Source organism: Thalassophryne amazonica, chromosome 10, assembly GCF_902500255.1.
Source record: "Thalassophryne amazonica chromosome 10, fThaAma1.1, whole genome shotgun sequence".
NCBI classification, from domain to species: domain Eukaryota; kingdom Metazoa; phylum Chordata; class Actinopteri; order Batrachoidiformes; family Batrachoididae; genus Thalassophryne; species Thalassophryne amazonica.
This window is the reverse complement of record NC_047112.1, coordinates 28,384,007-28,402,947: the sequence shown is the minus strand read 5'-3', so window position 1 is coordinate 28,402,947 and position 18,941 is coordinate 28,384,007.

Sequence of the window (18,941 nt, the reverse complement as noted above, 5' to 3'; positions counted from 1 at the left end):
TCAATAACACACAAGTCTCAATATACCAAGATGGTAAAATCAGACTGGTGGTAAGTTCAGACTGTGGCTGCTACAGTCTAATTTTACCTGGTAAATTCAGACTGGTGGTAATCTCAGACCGTGACACCGGCCCTTTTATGGCCAAGCAGGTAATCAGGTTTTAAATTCCTCATGTACTTCTTGCCTCTACCAAGCAACTGTGGACTGTATTATTGCAGAGGTGACAGAATCTCACACCTGACCATAAAGGACTCTGCTGGGTCCAGGTCTGGATCACACTGTCTGACCGAGTGTTCACCTCGATGATGCTCATGATGTGTTTGTGCATAAACAAATAAATAAATAGAATTATATTTAAACAGAGTTTTAAGAAATTACTCTGTGTAAAGCATTTTGGGAATGTTTAAGATATAGCAACTGGGGTTGTGTGATGTCAAATGTAATCAATATTCTGTACAAGGCAGTGGCAGCTGGCCCATAGGGGGTGCTCGGGTGCCACCCTCCCAGATATGGAGGGGGAAAAAAATTATAAAATATATTTTTTTGAAAAAAGTATTATCAATGTCAGTTTTACTTAATAGTATGTGCCTACATGTAATCTGAATGATTCAAACAACATTTCCACCAACTGACTCTCATTCACAGACTAACAGACTAAAACAGTTAAATGTGGTCTATTAAACATTAGGTCTCTCTCTTCTAAGTCCCTGTTGGTAAATGATATAATAATTGATCAACATATTGATTTATTCTGCCTAACAGAAACCTGGTTACAGCAGGATGAATATGTTAGTTTAAATGAGTCAACACCCCCGAGTCACACTAACTGTCAGAATGCTCGTAGCACGGGCCGGGGCGGTGGATTAGCAGCAATCTTCCATTCCAGCTTATTAATTAATCAAAAACCCAGACAGAGCTTTAATTCATTTGAAAGCTTGTCTCTTAGTCTTGTCCATCCAAATTGGAAGTCCCAAAAACCAGTTTTATTTGTTATTATCTATCGTCCACCTGGTCGTTACTGTGAGTTTCTCTGTGAATTTTCAGACCTTTTGTCTGACTTAGTGCTTAGCTCAGATAAGATAATTATAGTGGGCGATTTTAACATCCACACAGATGCTGAGAATGACAGCCTCAACACTGCATTTAATCTATTATTAGACTCTATTGGCTTTGCTCAAAAAGTAAATGAGTCCACCCACCACTTTAATCATATCTTAGATCTTGTTCTGACTTATGGTATGGAAATAGAAGACTTAACAGTATTCCCTGAAAACTCCCTTCTGTCTGATCATTTCTTAATAACATTTACATTTACTCTGATGGACTACCCAGCAGTGGGGAATAAGTTTCATTACACTAGAAGTCTTTCAGAAAGCGCTGTAACTAGGTTTAAGGATATGATTCCTTCTTTATGTTCTCTAATGCCATATACCAACACAGTGCAGAGTAGCTACCTAAACTCTGTAAGGGAGATAGAGTATCTCGTCAATAGTTTTACATCCTCATTGAAGACAACTTTGGATGCTGTAGCTCCTCTGAAAAAGAGAGCTTTAAATCAGAAGTGTCTGACTCCGTGGTATAACTCACAAACTCGTAGCTTAAAGCAGATAACCCGTAAGTTGGAGAGGAAATGGCGTCTCACTAATTTAGATGATCTTCACTTAGCCTGGAAAAAGAGTCTGTTGCTCTATAAAAAAAAGCCCTCCGTAAAGCTAGGACATCTTTCTACTCATCACTAATTGAAGAAAATAAGAACAACCCCAGGTTTCTTTTCAGCACTGTAGCCAGGCTGACAAAGAGTCAGAGCTCTATTGAGCTGAGTATTCCATTAACTTTAACTAGTAATGACTTCATGACTTTCTTTGCTAACAAAATTTTAACTATTAGAGAAAAAATTACTCATAACCATCCCAAAGACGTATCGTTATCGTTGGCTGCTTTCAGTGATGCCGGTATTTGGTTAGACTCTTTCTCTCCGATTGTTCTGTCTGAGTTATTTTCATTAGTTACTTCATCCAAACCATCAACATGTTTATTAGACCCCATTCCTACCAGGCTGCTCAAGGAAGCCCTACCATTATTTAATGCTTTGATCTTAAATATGATCAATCTATCTTTGTTAGTTGGCTATGTACCACAGGCTTTTAAGGTGGCAGTAATTAAACCATTACTTAAAAAGCCATCACTTGACCCAGCTATCTTAGCTAATTATAGGCCAATCTCCAACCTTACTTTTCTCTCAAAAATTCTTGAAAGGGTAGTTGTAAAACAGCTAACTGATCATCTGCAGAGGAATGGTCTATTTGAAGAGTTTCAGTCAGGTTTTAGAATTCATCATAGTACAGAAACAGCATTAGTGAAGGTTACAAATGATCTTCTTATGGCCTCGGACAGTGGACTCATCTCTGTGCTTGTTCTGTTAGACCTCAGTGCTGCTTTTGATACTGTTGACCATAAAATTTTATTACAGAGATTAGAGCATGCCATAGGTATTAAAGGCACTGCGCTGCGGTGGTTTGAATCATATTTGTCTAATAGATTACAATTTGTTCATGTAAATGGGGAATCTTCTTCACAGACTAAAGTTAATTATGGAGTTCCACAAGGTTCTGTGCTAGGACCAATTTTATTCACTTTATACATGCTTCCCTTAGGCAGTATTATTAGATGGTATTGCTTAAATTTTCATTGTTACGCAGATGATACCCAGCTTTATCTATCCATGAAGCCAGAGGACACACACCAATTAGCTAAACTGCAGGATTGTCTTACAGACATAAGGACATGGATGACCTCTAATTTCCTGCTTTTAAACTCAGATAAAACTGAAGTTATTGTACTTGGCCCCACAAATCTTAGAAACATGGTGTCTAACCAGATCCTTACTCTGGATGGCATTACCCTGACCTCTAGTAATACTGTGAGAAATCTTGGAGTCATTTTTGATCAGGATATGTCATTCAAAGCGCATATTAAACAAATATGTAGGACTGCTTTTTTGGATTTACGCAATATCTCTAAAATCAGAAAGGTCTTGTCTCAGAGTGATGCTGAAAAACTAATTCATGCATTTATTTCCTCTAGGCTGGACTATTGTAATTCATTATTATCAGGTTGTCCTAAAAGTTCCCTAAAAAGCCTTCAGTTAATTCAAAATGCTGCAGCTAGAGTACTGACAGGGACTAGAAGGAGACAGCATATCTCACCCATATTGGCCTCTCTTCATTGGCTTCCTGTTAATTCTAGAATAGAATTTAAAATTCTTCTTCTTACTTATAAGGTTTTGAATAATCAGGTCCCATCTTATCTTAGGGACCTCGTAGTACCATATCACCCCAATAGAGCGCTTCGCTGTCAGACTACAGGCTTACTTGTAGTTCCTAGGGTTTGTAAGAGTAGAATGGGAGGCAGAGCCTTCAGCTTTCAGGCTCCTCTCCTGTGGAACCAGCTCCCAATTCAGATCAGGGAGACAGACACCCTCTCTACTTTTAAGATTAGGCTTAAAACTTTCCTTTTTGCTAAAGCTTATAGTTAGGGTTGGATCAGGTGACCCTGAACCATCCCTTAGTTATGCTGCTATAGACGTAGACTGCTGGGGGGTTCCCATGATGCACTGTTTCTTTCTCTTTTTGCTCTGTATGCACCACTCTGCATTTAATCATTAGTGATCGATCTCTGCTCCCCTCCACAGCATGTCTTTTTCCTGGTTCTCTCCCTCAGCCCCAACCAGTCCCAGCAGAAGACTGCCCCTCCCTGAGCCTGGTTCTGCTGGAGGTTTCTTCCTGTTAAAAGGGAGTTTTTCCTTCCCACTGTAGCCAAGTGCTTGCTCACAGGGGGTCGTTTTGACCATTGGGGTTTTACATAATTATTGTATGGCCTTGCCTTACAATATAAAGCGCCTTGGGGCAACTGTTTGTTGTGATTTGGCGCTATATAAAAAAATTGATTGATTGAATTGATTGATTGATTCATTAATGCTATTTCGGCTGACAGAACATATCATTTCTCTTGATGGGTGATCACTCAAAGAGTCCCTTAAGGTGCAGTGAAATGACCAATTGTGTATCTTGCTAAGAAAAAATAATAAGTATTTGGCCAATCAGCATTGCCAAATTTTATATCTTGGGGGCGATAGAATTTTCGCCCCTGGACCAATTGTGTGTGGTTACAAAAGAAAAATAATAAATATTTGTCCAATCAGCATTGCCAAATTTTATATCTTGGGGCGATAGAATTTTTGCCCCTGGGCCAACTGTGTGTGGGTGCAAAGGAAAAATACTAAATATTTGTCCAGTCAGCATTGCCAAATTTTATGGCTTGGGCAGGGGCAACCCGTGATAGAGTTTATCAAAGTGCTGCTGTTTTTGGCGGAAACAAAAACCCCACTGGAGTAAGTTGAAAAACTTTGGGACACAGTTTTTAGGAGGTGAGGGGGAACCTGGGATAAAGGAGTGACCACAAACTGCCACACACTGGCGGCACTCACGTCAGTGGCTTGTGGAGTTTGGTGGGTGGAAAAGAAGCAGCACAACGCCAACTAAAACCAGCTCCCAGCCTCACTTCTTACAAATGGAGCCAAGTCTCTTTGAGTTTTGAGTTTGTTTGTTTTTTTACGGAGGCGTGTGGTCGCACACTGTGCTCAGGTTTGTGAGAAAAAAAAAATGCGTGAACTGCTTCGCTGAATAGTTCAGAGCGGGACAACTGCCGTAATGGGGACAAGGTTTCCAGTGAGGATTTGGAGAAAAGTTTTCTGGATCGAGTCTTGGCTGTGGATTTGACTGCAGCTCTTCGCCGCTTTAGGTGAGTCGCTCCTCTCTCTCTCTCTCTCTCTCACACACACACACACACACACACACACACACACACACACACACACACACACACACACACACACACACACACACACACACACACACACACACACACACACACATTTAATTTCTTCTGGATGTGGCAGCTGGATGGTTATGTTAGAAATGTGAGAATGGCCTGGTTGTCTGCCTTGGTGGCTGCCATCTGACCTAAGGCGATTCCGTGGCATCATGGATGTGGTGAAGTGCAGAACGAGTGTATGCTGCCATACTTGACTTGAACTGATATACCTCATCTCCCCACACACTTAAAAAAGAATAAAATTGATATAGACTAAATCCAACAGAAGAATCATATAACTTTTGTAAATTAGGCAGAAAACCAGTTTAACTGGTCCTCTGATTTATTTATTTTCTTTATTTTGGTTTGGTATCACTTGGAGGATTTTCAGCATGAAATCCAGCACTGGTCTGTGTTTGGACCTGCTGAGATAAACTGGAGTTGAATTTGCCTTCCCTTTTACTCCCCTAAGTGAACACCACACTCTTGTTAAGTTGACTAAAGACACCATGTCCAGTGCTTTGTGAAGTCTGTTTGGTTTCCCCACATCTTGTTTTCTTGTGGCTCCTCAGCACTCTAAGTCCTTTTCAGGGAGTTTATGAGGGCCCGCCTCGCGGAGAGAAGACCTTGGCTGTGTTTGCTTTGGGAATAGTCTCCTGACAGGGTGCTAAAGGAGCATGTCACAGCACGGGTCCCAAAGTATTTGGGTAAAGAGAGCTGCTACCTCTTGTCAGTGAGGAATCCGCCCTTCTTCGGTAATCTGTCACACCTCTTTCCACATAAAATGGCTCAGAGATTTTCACACAAGTCTGTCAGGGTTAATATTTACCTCTGCCCTTTGGTCAAGACGGACAGAATGGTAGATAGAGAGAAAGTGAGTGAGTTTAACGAGCAGGGAGGCGTCTGAGAGTTTTACATTTCAGATCTTTCAAAGCAGTGCAGGATCTAGGATTTTTCCAAGTCAGGGACTATTAAGGGGCCACATTTCGTACAGAAGTGTATGCCCAACATCCACTGACAATTCCCTCTTCAGTATGGTGTGTACATTTCACCAGTCATTCCTTTCACTACAGTTTGAAATTTGAGAAAAATACATGGTTGAAGTCTTCTTCTGTTGGTTGCTCTCGTTTGTGGTCACCACAGCAGATCATCCATCTCCATCTCACCCTATCCTCTGCATCTTCCTCTAGCACACCAACCACCTGCATGTCGTCCATTAGTAAATCAGTAAAGCATTCACAAGATTCAGCAGGCTTTTGGAGATGATTCTATGACCATAACGCCAATAAAAGAGTGGTATAACCACTTTAAAAATGGCCGCACATCAGTGGAGAACGAAGCATGTTCCTGTAGGCCATCCACAAGCTGAAATAACCAAGTGATTGAGAGAATACAGACTTTGGTCATGGATGACTGCCATCCAAGAATGTGCGGACGAGGTGGGGATAAGCACAGGTTTGGTGCATGTCATTTTGACTGAGGGTTTGGGCATGTAGAGCATGCCAGCAAAATTCATGTTGAAGCTGCTAATGGTGGAGCAGAAGCAATTGCCTCTGGAAATCTCGCAGGACAGTGATCTTGACTTCCTGAACACCATCGTCACCAGTGATTAGACATGAGTTTATGGGTATGACCTGGAAACCAAATTTCCATCATCACAATGGAAACACCCAGCATCACGGATGCCAAAGAAAGCACAGCAGGTGCACAGCAATGTCAAAGTCACATTGACCACTTTCTTTGACTCCCGTTGGATGGTGCATCATGAGTAAGGAACCGGAAGGATAAATTATTAATAAAGAGTACTGGCCAAACACAACACTCAGGTGATTCATCAGCCTCCCTACTCTTCTGACATGGCTCCCTCTGATTTTTGGCTGTTCACAAGATTAAAAAAAAAAACTTGATTTGAAGATATCATGCGGAATGCAATGACCCAACTGGACACCTTTCCAAAATAGGCTTTTCAGAAATGCTTCCAACAATGGCTGAACTGCTGGGAGAAGTGTGTGCAATCCCAAAGACACTACTTCAAAGGAGATAAGGATTTAAAACCCCAAGTGAGTAATTGTATCTTTCGTGGCCAAAAGTTGGATACTTTTTGAATGCCCCTTGCAAGTGGCTTCAAAGCATGCAGCCACTGAATTGGGACACAGCCTTGGACTTCAATATGCTTCTAAACTTTAGCCAAATTGTTCTTGCATTATTTTTCAACATACTTTCAATTTACCTGGTTAAAGTTTTGCTGTCTTTAAGGTCACATCTTGAGTCTCCAGACAGACAAATGGATAGATAATTGTCATATTGTTTGTCTTGTCATATTGTTTGTCTACCCGGTTGGTCTACTTCAATATCATCTACCAAAAAATAAATAAGTAAACCTCCAGTTTGTCTTATCAGAATTTAGAATTTATCTACTAAATCTTCTTCTTCTTCATTCCTCCTTTGTTTTTAAAGATGAGCATGATTCTCCATATGTAAGATAAGCGTAAAAACTACATGATACAACCCCAATTCCAATGAAGTTGGGACGTTGTGTAAAATGTATATAAAAACAGAATACAATGATTTACAAATCCTCTTCAACCTATATTCAATTGAATACACCACAAAGACAATATATTTAATGTTCAAACTGATAATTAATTAATATAATTTTTATTTTTGGTTAAAGTGGTAGGCGTTTACAAGCTTTTGCTTCTGCCTACACCCTTTTGGGCGCATGGGTGCATTGTTGGATATTTTCTTTCTTTCTTTGTATGTTTTGTTGTTTTGGATCTGTGTGTGCTGAAAAAATTCATTCATAAATAAATGTCAGAGTGGCACAGGTATAGGCCAGGACGGTATGATGTGTTAAGGAGCCTATGAATGGGTTTTCAGATGAATGGTCAACCCAATATGTTGGCAAAAGAGACATGGACAGTGAGGGCAGGGATATGGCCCATGGTGCTGGCAAGGCGCTCTTTCCTCTCACTGCATTTTCTCTGGGCCTCGATGATTCTGTTTTTCAAACTGCCGAGTTCCTTCCTTGACAGTGGATCTCCACTGGGTGCGGTTTGAACATGCTGACTCCCAGGTATCATGATTGATTCCAGACTGGGTGTCTTTGAATCGTTTGCACTCCCACTATGGGAGCGCTCCCCAATAGCAAGCTCACTGTAGAGTATATGCTTGGGTAGATGTTCTGGTATCCATACAATATGCCCAGCCCATCGCAACTGGTTGTGCATCATCAGCATAACATGAATGCTATCCATCTGAGCTCATTGTAGCACTTCAATGTCTGGTATATGGTCTTGCCATCTGACTCACAGAAGGCAACACAGTAGGTGCATGTGGGTGCTGTTGAGGGCTTTGGCATGGCAAGCGTAGACTGTTCATGTCTCAGACGTGTACAACAGCGAAGGCAGTATCACAGCTCGATAAGTTAAGCTTAGTTCTCAGGGAGATGTTGCATCGGTCCAATACCTTGGATCACAGTCAATCAAAGGAGGGGCATCTTCTAAATATATATGCACAAATAGTCATTTGTGCAACAAGTGACACGTGTTTATCATGAACCCTAATCCTTTAAGTTAATATGTGACTATTTTAGAGTTCTGTTGTAAATCAAAGTTTATCTCATTGCTTGACTTGTGTGGTGTGGACCATATAAATAGAAGTCCTTTTGAATAGTAGGTCTTATATGTGTGAAAGTATAACAAAGTAGACCAGAACAAACAAAATGGTACTAATATTCAGTAAAAATGTAGATAAAATGGGAATAGACTAAAAAAGGAATTAGATGAAATGGGATTGTTAGAAAATAAGAATAGACCAAATGGGACATTACTGTTGAAACTTGTGATGCAGAAAGGACTTCTAATTGCAAAGTGAAAAGAGCTTTCATCAAAAATAAAAGTACCTTCTATAAGTTTGTCTGTCTGTCTGTCACAGCCCAACCAGTGGGTGTGGAGGTGAGTGATTTCAGGGAGACACTGCAGGAGTACGGTAGGAACGGAGCAAGTGGGGCAGAGGGGAGGAGGCGTGGGATTTAGCGTGGCCTGTCGGAGGGCTAATTCCTGCACTGGCGATGGAGCTCCACTGTGGCTCAGATATTCAGATTTGGGTTGGGCTGCCATGTGGGCTCTGAGATACTCTGCAGCCGGCTCCTCCCCCCGCTCTATTCAGGGCTGTGAGGAGCCTTAGGATGGCGTTTAAAAAAGGAGATTAAGTTTCCTCTGGAGCGCAAAGCTCCTTAAGGGGGTATCTGTGTGCCTCTCAGCTGCCTGGTCAGTGAGGGGTTCATGGGGGGGTGTGGGGGAGCTTGCCATGAACTCCGCTGAGATATTTGGAGGTGTGCATGGGTAAGAGGTGAGGGTGAGACACTGAAGCAGGGTGACCTGACTCAGTGACCTGACCATGACTGGCTCCAATTTGACCCCGAGTACCAGCTCACGTTGTGAAATCAGATTCACTTCGTAGGTTGCTGGCAGTTGGAATCCCCTGATAAACACTGGAAATATGATTTTACAGTTGGGAATGAGCAGTGGATGGTTTCTTCTGAGAGGATTTTGCCTTTATTTATCTATAACGGCAGAATGTCTCCGCGGCTTTGTGAGCATGACTGTGCATATGTGCTTTGGAGTACACGAAGTAAGGGCTCGTCCCAGTCTCATGGCTAAAAATTGGACTCCCGTTGCAGCAAACAGTCATTTAACATGTTCAAGTGGAGAGAAGTTTCACACAAACACATCTTTGATCTGCAAAGGAGCGTCAGCTCACATCGAGCTAATTTAAAGGGCCCCTATTGTCCAGAACTGTTCCCAATGGTTTGCGTTTCTTTATTCACCTTATTCAGCCCCGCCCACTTTTACAATAGAGGCATTTCCGTTTTGTCTTAGGACTTCCGGTGAGCGGTGTTTTCAATATCGAAAAATGGAAGACATTACATGGATAGAAACAAAAACCTTTTTGAGAAGCTCAAAGGGAACGACTCTGGCTCACCCACGGGTCATAAGAGAGTGGGAAGATGACATGAAAAAGTGGCCCCCGATTATGTATGCCAATATTGTTAACTACTTTGTGTGGATGGTGTGGCTATGAGGAACTATAAAAGCACCACATCCTTTCAATATCTCCTTGAATCAAGTTAAAATACTACCCGACATTAACATTAATATACAGTATATTATGTTATTAGATTATTTATTGTATTTTTACTGGTTTTACATATTTATTTTTGTTTACTTAATTGTTTTTGTTTTATTTTGCTCTTGTTTAGTTTTATTCCGATTGTCTGTTAATTTTAATTTTCTTTATCTATATGTATGTGTCGGGGGAGAAAATTGTTTGAGATGTTATGTGTGAAAAAACAAACAAACTGAATTGGAATGTACTTGGCAAATGAATGAAGTGCTGAAAATTCAATAAAAACATAATGGGAAAAAAAATACTACCCAACAAGTAGCATCACCATAATGCTAAGATTCACTCACTCACTCAGTCATCTTCAACCGCTTAGTCCAATTAAGGGTCGCGGGGGGCTGGAGCCTATCCCAGCAGTCATAGAGTGCGAGGCGGGGTACACCCAGGACAGGACGCCAGTCTGTCGCAGGGCCACAAATAGACAAACAAACACAGTCACACCTACTCACACACCTACGGACAATTTAAAGATTCCAAACCACCTAACCTGCATCTTTGGAGGTGGGAGGAAACCGGAGCACCCGGAGGAAACCCACACAAACACGGGGAGAACATGCAAACTTCACATGGAAAGGCCACAGGGTGTAATTGAACCCATGACCTTCTCGCTGTGAGGCAACAGTGCTAAAATGCCAAGATGACATAATGTTAATATAGGTATGGTGTTTCATGCAGTGCTTGGCTGTATCAAATGCCAGAAAATAAGTAAATTAGATAGCAGCTAACACTACAAACACAGCTTACCCGTTTGTTTCACTAGCATCTGCCGTGGCTTCTTCAACGGAGCGTTATAGTCCAACCATTTTTCTGGGTAAGGTTGCAGTGGTGTGAGTTTTTTTTCTCCACAAAATAAAAAGAACAGACATGTGGACGTTTGGGTGGATTTTTCAAATTCAGCACCAACACCAGAGATCCTTCGATGGAGGAGGGAACAAGTTAAATGCTGGTCCACAGCACTCAGATCTCTCCTTTCCATGTTCAAAACATCATTCTGCAAGTGATAGTTTCCTCTTCTTACAGTTGTTGTAGCACCCAGGAAGTGAACAATTAATGCTGCTCATGTTTGGACACTTCTAGTGTACTGTGCTCCCATGTACCTAATCACTGACGCAGTGGCAAACCGGAAGTTGTTTGACAAAGAGGAGCCGTGCACCTTGACTTCATGAATAAGGTGAATAAACATTTAGAAAGTCCCAGAAGTCTATGGCGGTGTATGTAACGAAAGCTCTTACTTTACACAAGTCATGTTACCACACTGCTCAGTAGTCTCAGAGTGATGCTGAAAAACTAATTCATGCATTTATTTCCTCTAGGCTGGACTATTGTAATTCATTATTATCAGGTTGTCCTAAAAGTTCCCTGAAAAGCCTTCAGTTAATTCAAAATGCTGCAGCTAGAGTACTGACGGGGACTAGAAGGAGAGAGAATATCTCACCCATATTGGCCTCTCTTCATTGGCTTCCTGTTAATTCTAGAATAGAATTTAAAATTCTTCTTCTTACTTATAAGGTTTTGAATAATCAGGTCCCATCTTATCTTAGGGACCTCATAGTACCATATCATCCCAATAGAGCGCTTCGCTCTCAGACTGCAGGCTTACTTGTAGTTCCTAGGGTTTGTAAGAGTAGAATGGGAGGCAGAGCCTTCAGCTTTCAGGCTCCTCTCCTGTGGAACCAGCTCCCAATTCAGATCAGGGAGACAGACACCCTCTCTACTTTAAAGATTAAGCTTAAAACTTTCCTTTTTGCTAAAGCTTATAGTTAGGGCTGGATCAGGTGACCCTGAACCATCCCTTAGTTATGCTGCTATAGACTTAGACTGCTGGGGGCTTCCCATGATGCACTGAGTGTTTCTTTCTCTTTTTGCTCTGTATGCACCACTCTGCATTTAATCATTAGTGATTGATCTCTGCTCCCCTCCACAGCATGTCTTTTTCCTGGTTCTCTCCCTCAGCCCCAACCAGTCCCAGCAGAAGACTGCCCCTCCCTGAGCCTGGTTCTGCTGGAGGTTTCTTCCTGTTAAAAGGGAGTTTTTCCTTCCCACTGTCGCCAAGTGCTTGCTCACAGGGGGTCGTTTTGACCATTGGGGTTTTTACGTAATTATTGTACGGCCTTGCCTTATAATATAAAGCGCCTTGGGGCAACTGTTTGTTGTGATTTGGCGCTATATAAATAAAATTGATTGATTGATTGATTAAGTTCAGCTACGTGATCAAGTGTCTTAGAGATCAATCCAGAGCAGGTGGATCTGTGGTTTAAGAGTAGAAGTACACATAAATCCTATGTAGGCTGTGATGCCATCGATTCTTGTCTCTGTGGATGGGATTCCAGTCCATGCAGATTACATCCCCAGCCTTGGTTGGTGCTGATTTACAACTGGGTGGTCTGGGACAACGCAAATTAAGTGACTTGTCCAAGCATAAAGACAGGTAGCATGCCCAGGAATCAAACTCAGGACTATATATTGGTAGCTCAACTCCTTATCTGACTGTGATGCTTCCTCAGGACCATTAATATATAGACCAGGGTTCAGTTGTGTGTCTGTGCTCCATGCTACCTTCCTGTGTCCTTGCACAAGACACTTAATCTGCATTGTTCCAGTCCAGTGAGCTGTCCTGGGCTTAGGACAGTAACCTGTGATGGACTTGCCTTGCATCCAGGGGGTGTCGTAGACTCTCATTCACTTCACACTATGGGTTCCGGTAATTAGCACTGGCTCGATGGGCCTCATGTCCTCTATAAATATACGACTGACTTGGTGTCTTAAAAAAGTATTAAAATTTTTAGTGGAAAATTAGGTGATGCAATTTAAATAAACAAATTTTTGGAGCAGCAATCCACCAATCAGGTCTGCATGGTAGAGTGGCCAGATGGAATCCTCTCCTTAGTAAAAGACACATGGCAGCCCACCTGGAGTTTGCCAAAAGGCACCTGAAGGACTCTCAGACCATGAGAAACAAAGTGCTCTGGTCTGATGAGACAAAGATTGAACTCTTTGGTGTGAATGCCAGGCATGTTTGGAGGAAACCAGGCACCATTACTACAATGAAGCATGGTGGTGGCAGCATCATGCCGTGGGGATGTTTTTCAGCAGCAGGAACTGGGAGACTAGTCAGGATTGAGGGAAAGATGAGTGCAGCAATATATAGAGATATCCTGGATGAAAACCTGCTCCAGAGCACTCTTGACCTCAGACTGGGGTGACGGTTCATCTTTCAGCAGGACAATGACCCTAAACACACAGCGAAGATATCAAAGGAGTGGCTTCAGGACAACTCTGTGAATGTCCTTGAGTGGAACAGCCAGAGCACAGACCTGAATCTGAGTGAACATCTCTGGAGAGATCTGAAAATGGCTGTGCACCGACGCTCCCCATCCAACCTGATGTAGCTTGAGAGGTGCTGCAAAGAGGAATGGACAAAACTGCCCAAAGATAGGTGCACCAAGCTTGTGGCATCATATTCAAGAAGATTTGAAGCTGTAATTGCTGCCAAAGGTGCATCAACAAAGTATTGAGCAAAGGGTGTAAATACTTATGTACATGTGATTTCTTAGTTATTTATTTTTTTAATAAATTTGCAAAAATAAAAAAAATAAGCTTTTTTCATGTTGTCACTTTGGGGTACAATTTTGAGGAAAAAATTAATTTACTTTATTTTGGAATAAGGCTGTAATATAACAAAATGTGGAAAAAGTGAAGTGCCACGAATACTTTCCAGATGCACTATATATGTATATGTATGTATATATATATATATATATATATATATATATATATATATATATATATATATATATATATATATATATATATATATATAATTTTGACACAACTGGATATCGGTATTATATGAGTTAAGTTATATGATTATAGCCAATTCTTTCAATCCATAACTCCAAACTGAATTTGAAATCTACCATTCAAAGGGTTTTGAGTGTTACTTTGAATTAAAAAAAGAGTAGAGGGCAAAAGCAGGGAGAGGAAAAACCCTTACACATTCCTTTAGTTGATTAGCAATACTGATGATGGGGTTGAATGGGAGGAAAAAAAATGAATGACTTCTTCGGCTTTGTAGTGGAGCTGAAAAGCCTTATCTGCTCTATTCAGCAGTGGTCTCTTGTGGGAAGCGAGGATCACTGTGCCGCGGGACTGTCAGGTCCTGCCAATAGCCGTAATGGGCCCTAATTCCACATTAATGCAGTCTAAATGAAGTGTCACTGGAAGATTGATCTGCTGAGGGTGTTGCCTTGATGAAGGTTGTTCTACTGAGTGTGCGCCTCAGTGGACACCTGGTGACCCTCTGCAACACCCCCAGGGGCCTCATCCAAAGCCTGCACAGCAACCTGTCAGACTGTGCATGCAAACTATACATGTGCACAAAATGGTTAAACGTGTGCACACAGAGGGATGGAGCATCCTGGCTCTACACCAGAGTTAATATTTGCTCGACTCCTTTGGATGAAGGCAGATTTTGTGTTGTGTGACAGGTGCATATAGGTCGGATAACGCTGCCAGTGGGAGACTTTGCAGGCAGCTTAAATACAACCATTCCTCCTTCTGTACATATCTAAAACCCCATTTTACTCCATTCCATTAATAATTCTTGTCCACAGAAATGGATTTTTACTTGCTGTCAGGTTTAAACTGCTACTTTCCCTGTATGCAGAGTATTAGGCTAATCATGCAGTAATTTGTAGTTTCTCTATGCTTGTCAAAATACGGAACACGGGTGTCACTTTTCAGCAAGAACAAGATCTGCTTTATTTTGTGTACTTTTTTAAATGCATTAACTTGTTTATAGCATTGTGACATGAGAACCAATCAGGCCAACTGAGGGGAGTGACATTTTTATTTATGTCAATTTGTACATTTATGTGCTTGTGAAATGTTGAGGTGATATATTTGGGTATGATGACTGTCATTATCATACATTAGTGTGACATCTGGTGAATGCATCTTCTTGAAGTAACTGTCACCCCGCTCCTCGAACCATAGGTGTAACTAAAGGATGAAATTCAGGTCGCAATCACACCTGAACAGTGGTGGGCACAGCTAACCGAAAAGTTAGCTTCGATAACCATTAAACTGTTAACTGAAAAGTAAATTTTTATAACGCTAAACTGATAAACTGCTAAAGATTTTAGCAGAAGTGACCGCTAACCGCTAACTTTTAGTATTGACTCAGTCACGGCCACATCGTTTTACACTGTCGGCTACTGAAAAGGCAGTTTCGAGTTTAGCGCTGAAGGGGCTCTTGGGTATTCCCAGGATCACAAACACAAAACGATCGCACGAAAAACTTTATCAAAAGAAACAAATCACAGTATTAGAAGTCACACTTTATGTCTATGTTATATATTTATAAACCGTTAATGGAGCTACGCCTCACCCATATTGCGTTCAGAAACACAAAACAAATGCATGAAAAATAAATAAATAAATACAAATACTGACTATTGAGCTGCATCGAGGCTTTTCAGGTTTCAAATCCCGCAAAACCTTGGAGAGGTCGCTGCGCTGCGAGATCTCAGTAACATTGAGAACTGCATTGAGACGCTCTGATCACGCTGCACTTTAACCGCTGCACACAGACAACACCATTAACATCGCAACATAAGACTATTTTTATATTATGCCTAAAACTCTCGTGAATATATTCTCTGGGTTTTTAGACGTTGTTATTGCATTTGTTTTATGTAAACATGCAAGAATCACAGGCTGTCTCTCCGTTATTTTCAGTGGGAGCTGCTGTGAGCTATGCTCGCTTCCTGATCATGTCGTTCTGGGGGAAAGTGAAGTTTGCTCTTTAATGTCTTGATTATTGTTCTTTACAACACTGTTTATCCTCTTTGTTCCAGACTAATATATATATAATATGTCTGAAATTCGGTTTGCGCTCATTAAATTCCACACAGATTAAATGTAGCAGACACGGATTATTTGTTATAATTGTTTTAGCAAGTTTTCAGGGTATCATGCAGCAGTCTCTTATTAACGTGATGAAAAGCATAAAAAAATACATTTTTGTAGTATAATATTAATTTACAATTGTCGTCATGTGGATTCTCTGTTTTTTGACTGCAGCGACTCTCTGGCGTGCAAGGGATTATGGGATATGTGAAAACCCCAAATACATACCATTTTTGTCCACAGTGTAACTTCTTTTGGTTCTATGTTGCAACAACAACACCGCTTGTGTGCTTTGAACTCTGAACCCGACAACTGGCCCAGCTATGAATTGGGGCGGATACTGGCCTCCATTTTGGAGTGAGATTTCCCACCCCTAAACGACCAATAGGAGAGCAATACTGGAATTCCCTCTCCTAAACAACCAATAGGAGAGCAGCGCTTCAACGTGACACTGACACATGGGCTGACGTCAGCATCTCAGCTGCCAACCAATCACAGGCTAAGAGAAAGGGGCCAGTATCTGGCCAAATTCAGGGCTGGTTGTCGGGCTTCTGTGAACCAGAAGTGTTATCTAGCTCTCTGCATTCATAAACAGGAACTAACATGTTTGTTTTTAGGGTTTACAAACATTTTTGACCGTTAAATTTACTCACTTTACAAGCAACATGTTAGCGGACTGAAAGTTAGCAGAACTAAATTTAGCAAAAGCTAATTGGTCTGCTGATGGTTTTCAAAGTTAGCTGAAAAGCTAATATGCTAACGAAAATATTAGCTTCCCTAATTAGCGGTTAGTGGATTAACAGAACTATGCCCACCACTGCTCCTGAAAAATTTCACATGTGGCAGAAATTAAGCAAAGCACAAGCACAAGTCCACTGAAGATATATCGTTCATTGCAACATTAGTTACTACACAAACAGTGTGCATCAGATGTACAACCCCAATTCCAATGAAGTTGGGACATTGTGTAAAATGTAAATAAAAACAGAATACAGTTATTTGAAAATCCTCTTCAATTTATATTCAATTGAATACACCACAAAAACAAGATATTTAATATTCAAACTGATAATCTTTGTTGTTTTGTGTAAATATTTGCTCTGAAATAGATTTTGCTTTGAAATGGATGCCTGCAACACGTTTCAAAAAAGTTGGGATGGGGCAACAATAGACTGGGAAAGTTGATGGATGCTCAAGGAACATCTAATTGGAAACAGGTGAAGGTCATGATTGGGTATAAAAGGAGCATCACCAAAAGGCTCAGCCATTCACAAGCAAAGATGGGGTGAGGGTCACCACTTTGTGAACAACTGCATGAAAAAAATAGTCCAACAGTTTAAGAACAATGTTTCTCGACGTTAAATTGCAAGGAATTTAGGGATTCCATCATCTACAGTCCATAATATAATCAGAAGCATGCAAAGCGAAAAGCCATACATCTGTTATGTGCTGACGCGGGTCAGAGAACCGAACCAGCATCTGACAATGGCCCAGCGCTAAATAACCAGAAAGCGTTTCCAAGAAACAAATTTATTCCCCCTTATGTGCAATAATTCGTGTACAACATAAATAGTCAGCTGTCTTGGCAAGGTGAAGGACGGCGCACTCTCCAGCGCCCAAATGGATCAAAGCCCGGCACTTCTGGACTCAGATTCACCACCGAACACCCCCCAGGTGGATATGACAAACTGACTCTGTGAAGGACGGAAAAGGTGAGGTAAGTCAACAGAGCTACAACAAATATCCTTCAGAGGCACACACTATCAGCAACACATTCAGGTCTGAATTTAAGCTTTATGTAAATGAGCAGCTTCTCACAACAGGTGGAGGATCATCAATCCGCACGCCACAGCAGTGAGAAGCAAACTGCACAATTCTCATCAATGTTCAAATATACTGCGTAACAAAACGCCAAATTACTATTAACGATTATTCAGACGATAATCACCTCTGATGTGTGCTGACAGCATGTGTCCCTCACCCGTCCTCCTTCACAGGCACGATGTGTCAAACCCTGGCGCGGTCCTCAGCGTCTCACAACCGAACGTCACAAGGTCGAGTTCCCGGCAATTCTGCTCAAATCACTCATGGCTTAAATGCAGAATGCCATCTCATTATCTGCTTCAGCTGAAAGTCTTTAAGTCTGCACGTGAGCATCATACACAGGTGCTGCAAGTTGTTAGGCCTGCACGTGAACATCCTCCACAGGTGCAGCCAATAGTTCTGATGAGGGTGAAGGACTCTTCCGCCAGCACCTTCTCCACAGAAAAAAACAGTTTGCATACCACCTGGAGAGCAAAGAAAAGAAAACAGCACCCAAATGTCCAGCCAAACCCCCCAACACACAACAACATCAACAACATCCAGAAACGCTGCCGCCTTCTCTGGGCCTGAACTCATTTGAAATGGACAGATGCAAAGTGGAAAAGTGTGCTGTGGTCTGATGAGTCCACATTTCAAATTGTTTGGAAATCATGGATGTCCTGTCCTCCAGACAAACAAGGAAAAAGACCATCTAGATTGTTACCAGCGCAACGTTCAAAAGCCAGCATCTGTGATGACACCATCAATGCTGAAAGGTACATCCAGGTTTTGGAGCAACACATGCTGCCATCCAAGCAACGATTTTTTCAGGGACGTCCCTGCTTATTTCAGCAAGACGATGCCAAGCTACATTCTGCACGTGTTACAACAGCGTGGCTTCATAGTAAAAGAGTACAGGTACTAGACTGGCCTGCCTGCAGTCCAGACCTGTCGTCCATTGAAAATGTGTGGCACATTATGAAGTGCAAAATACGACAACAGAGACCCCGGACTGTTGAACAACTGAAGTCGTACATCAAGCAAGAATGTGAAAGAATTCCACCTACAAAGCTTCAACAATGAGTGTCCTCAGTTCCCAAACGCTTATTGAGTGTTGTTAGAAGGAAAGGTGATGTAACACAGTGGTAAACATACCACTGTCCCAGGTT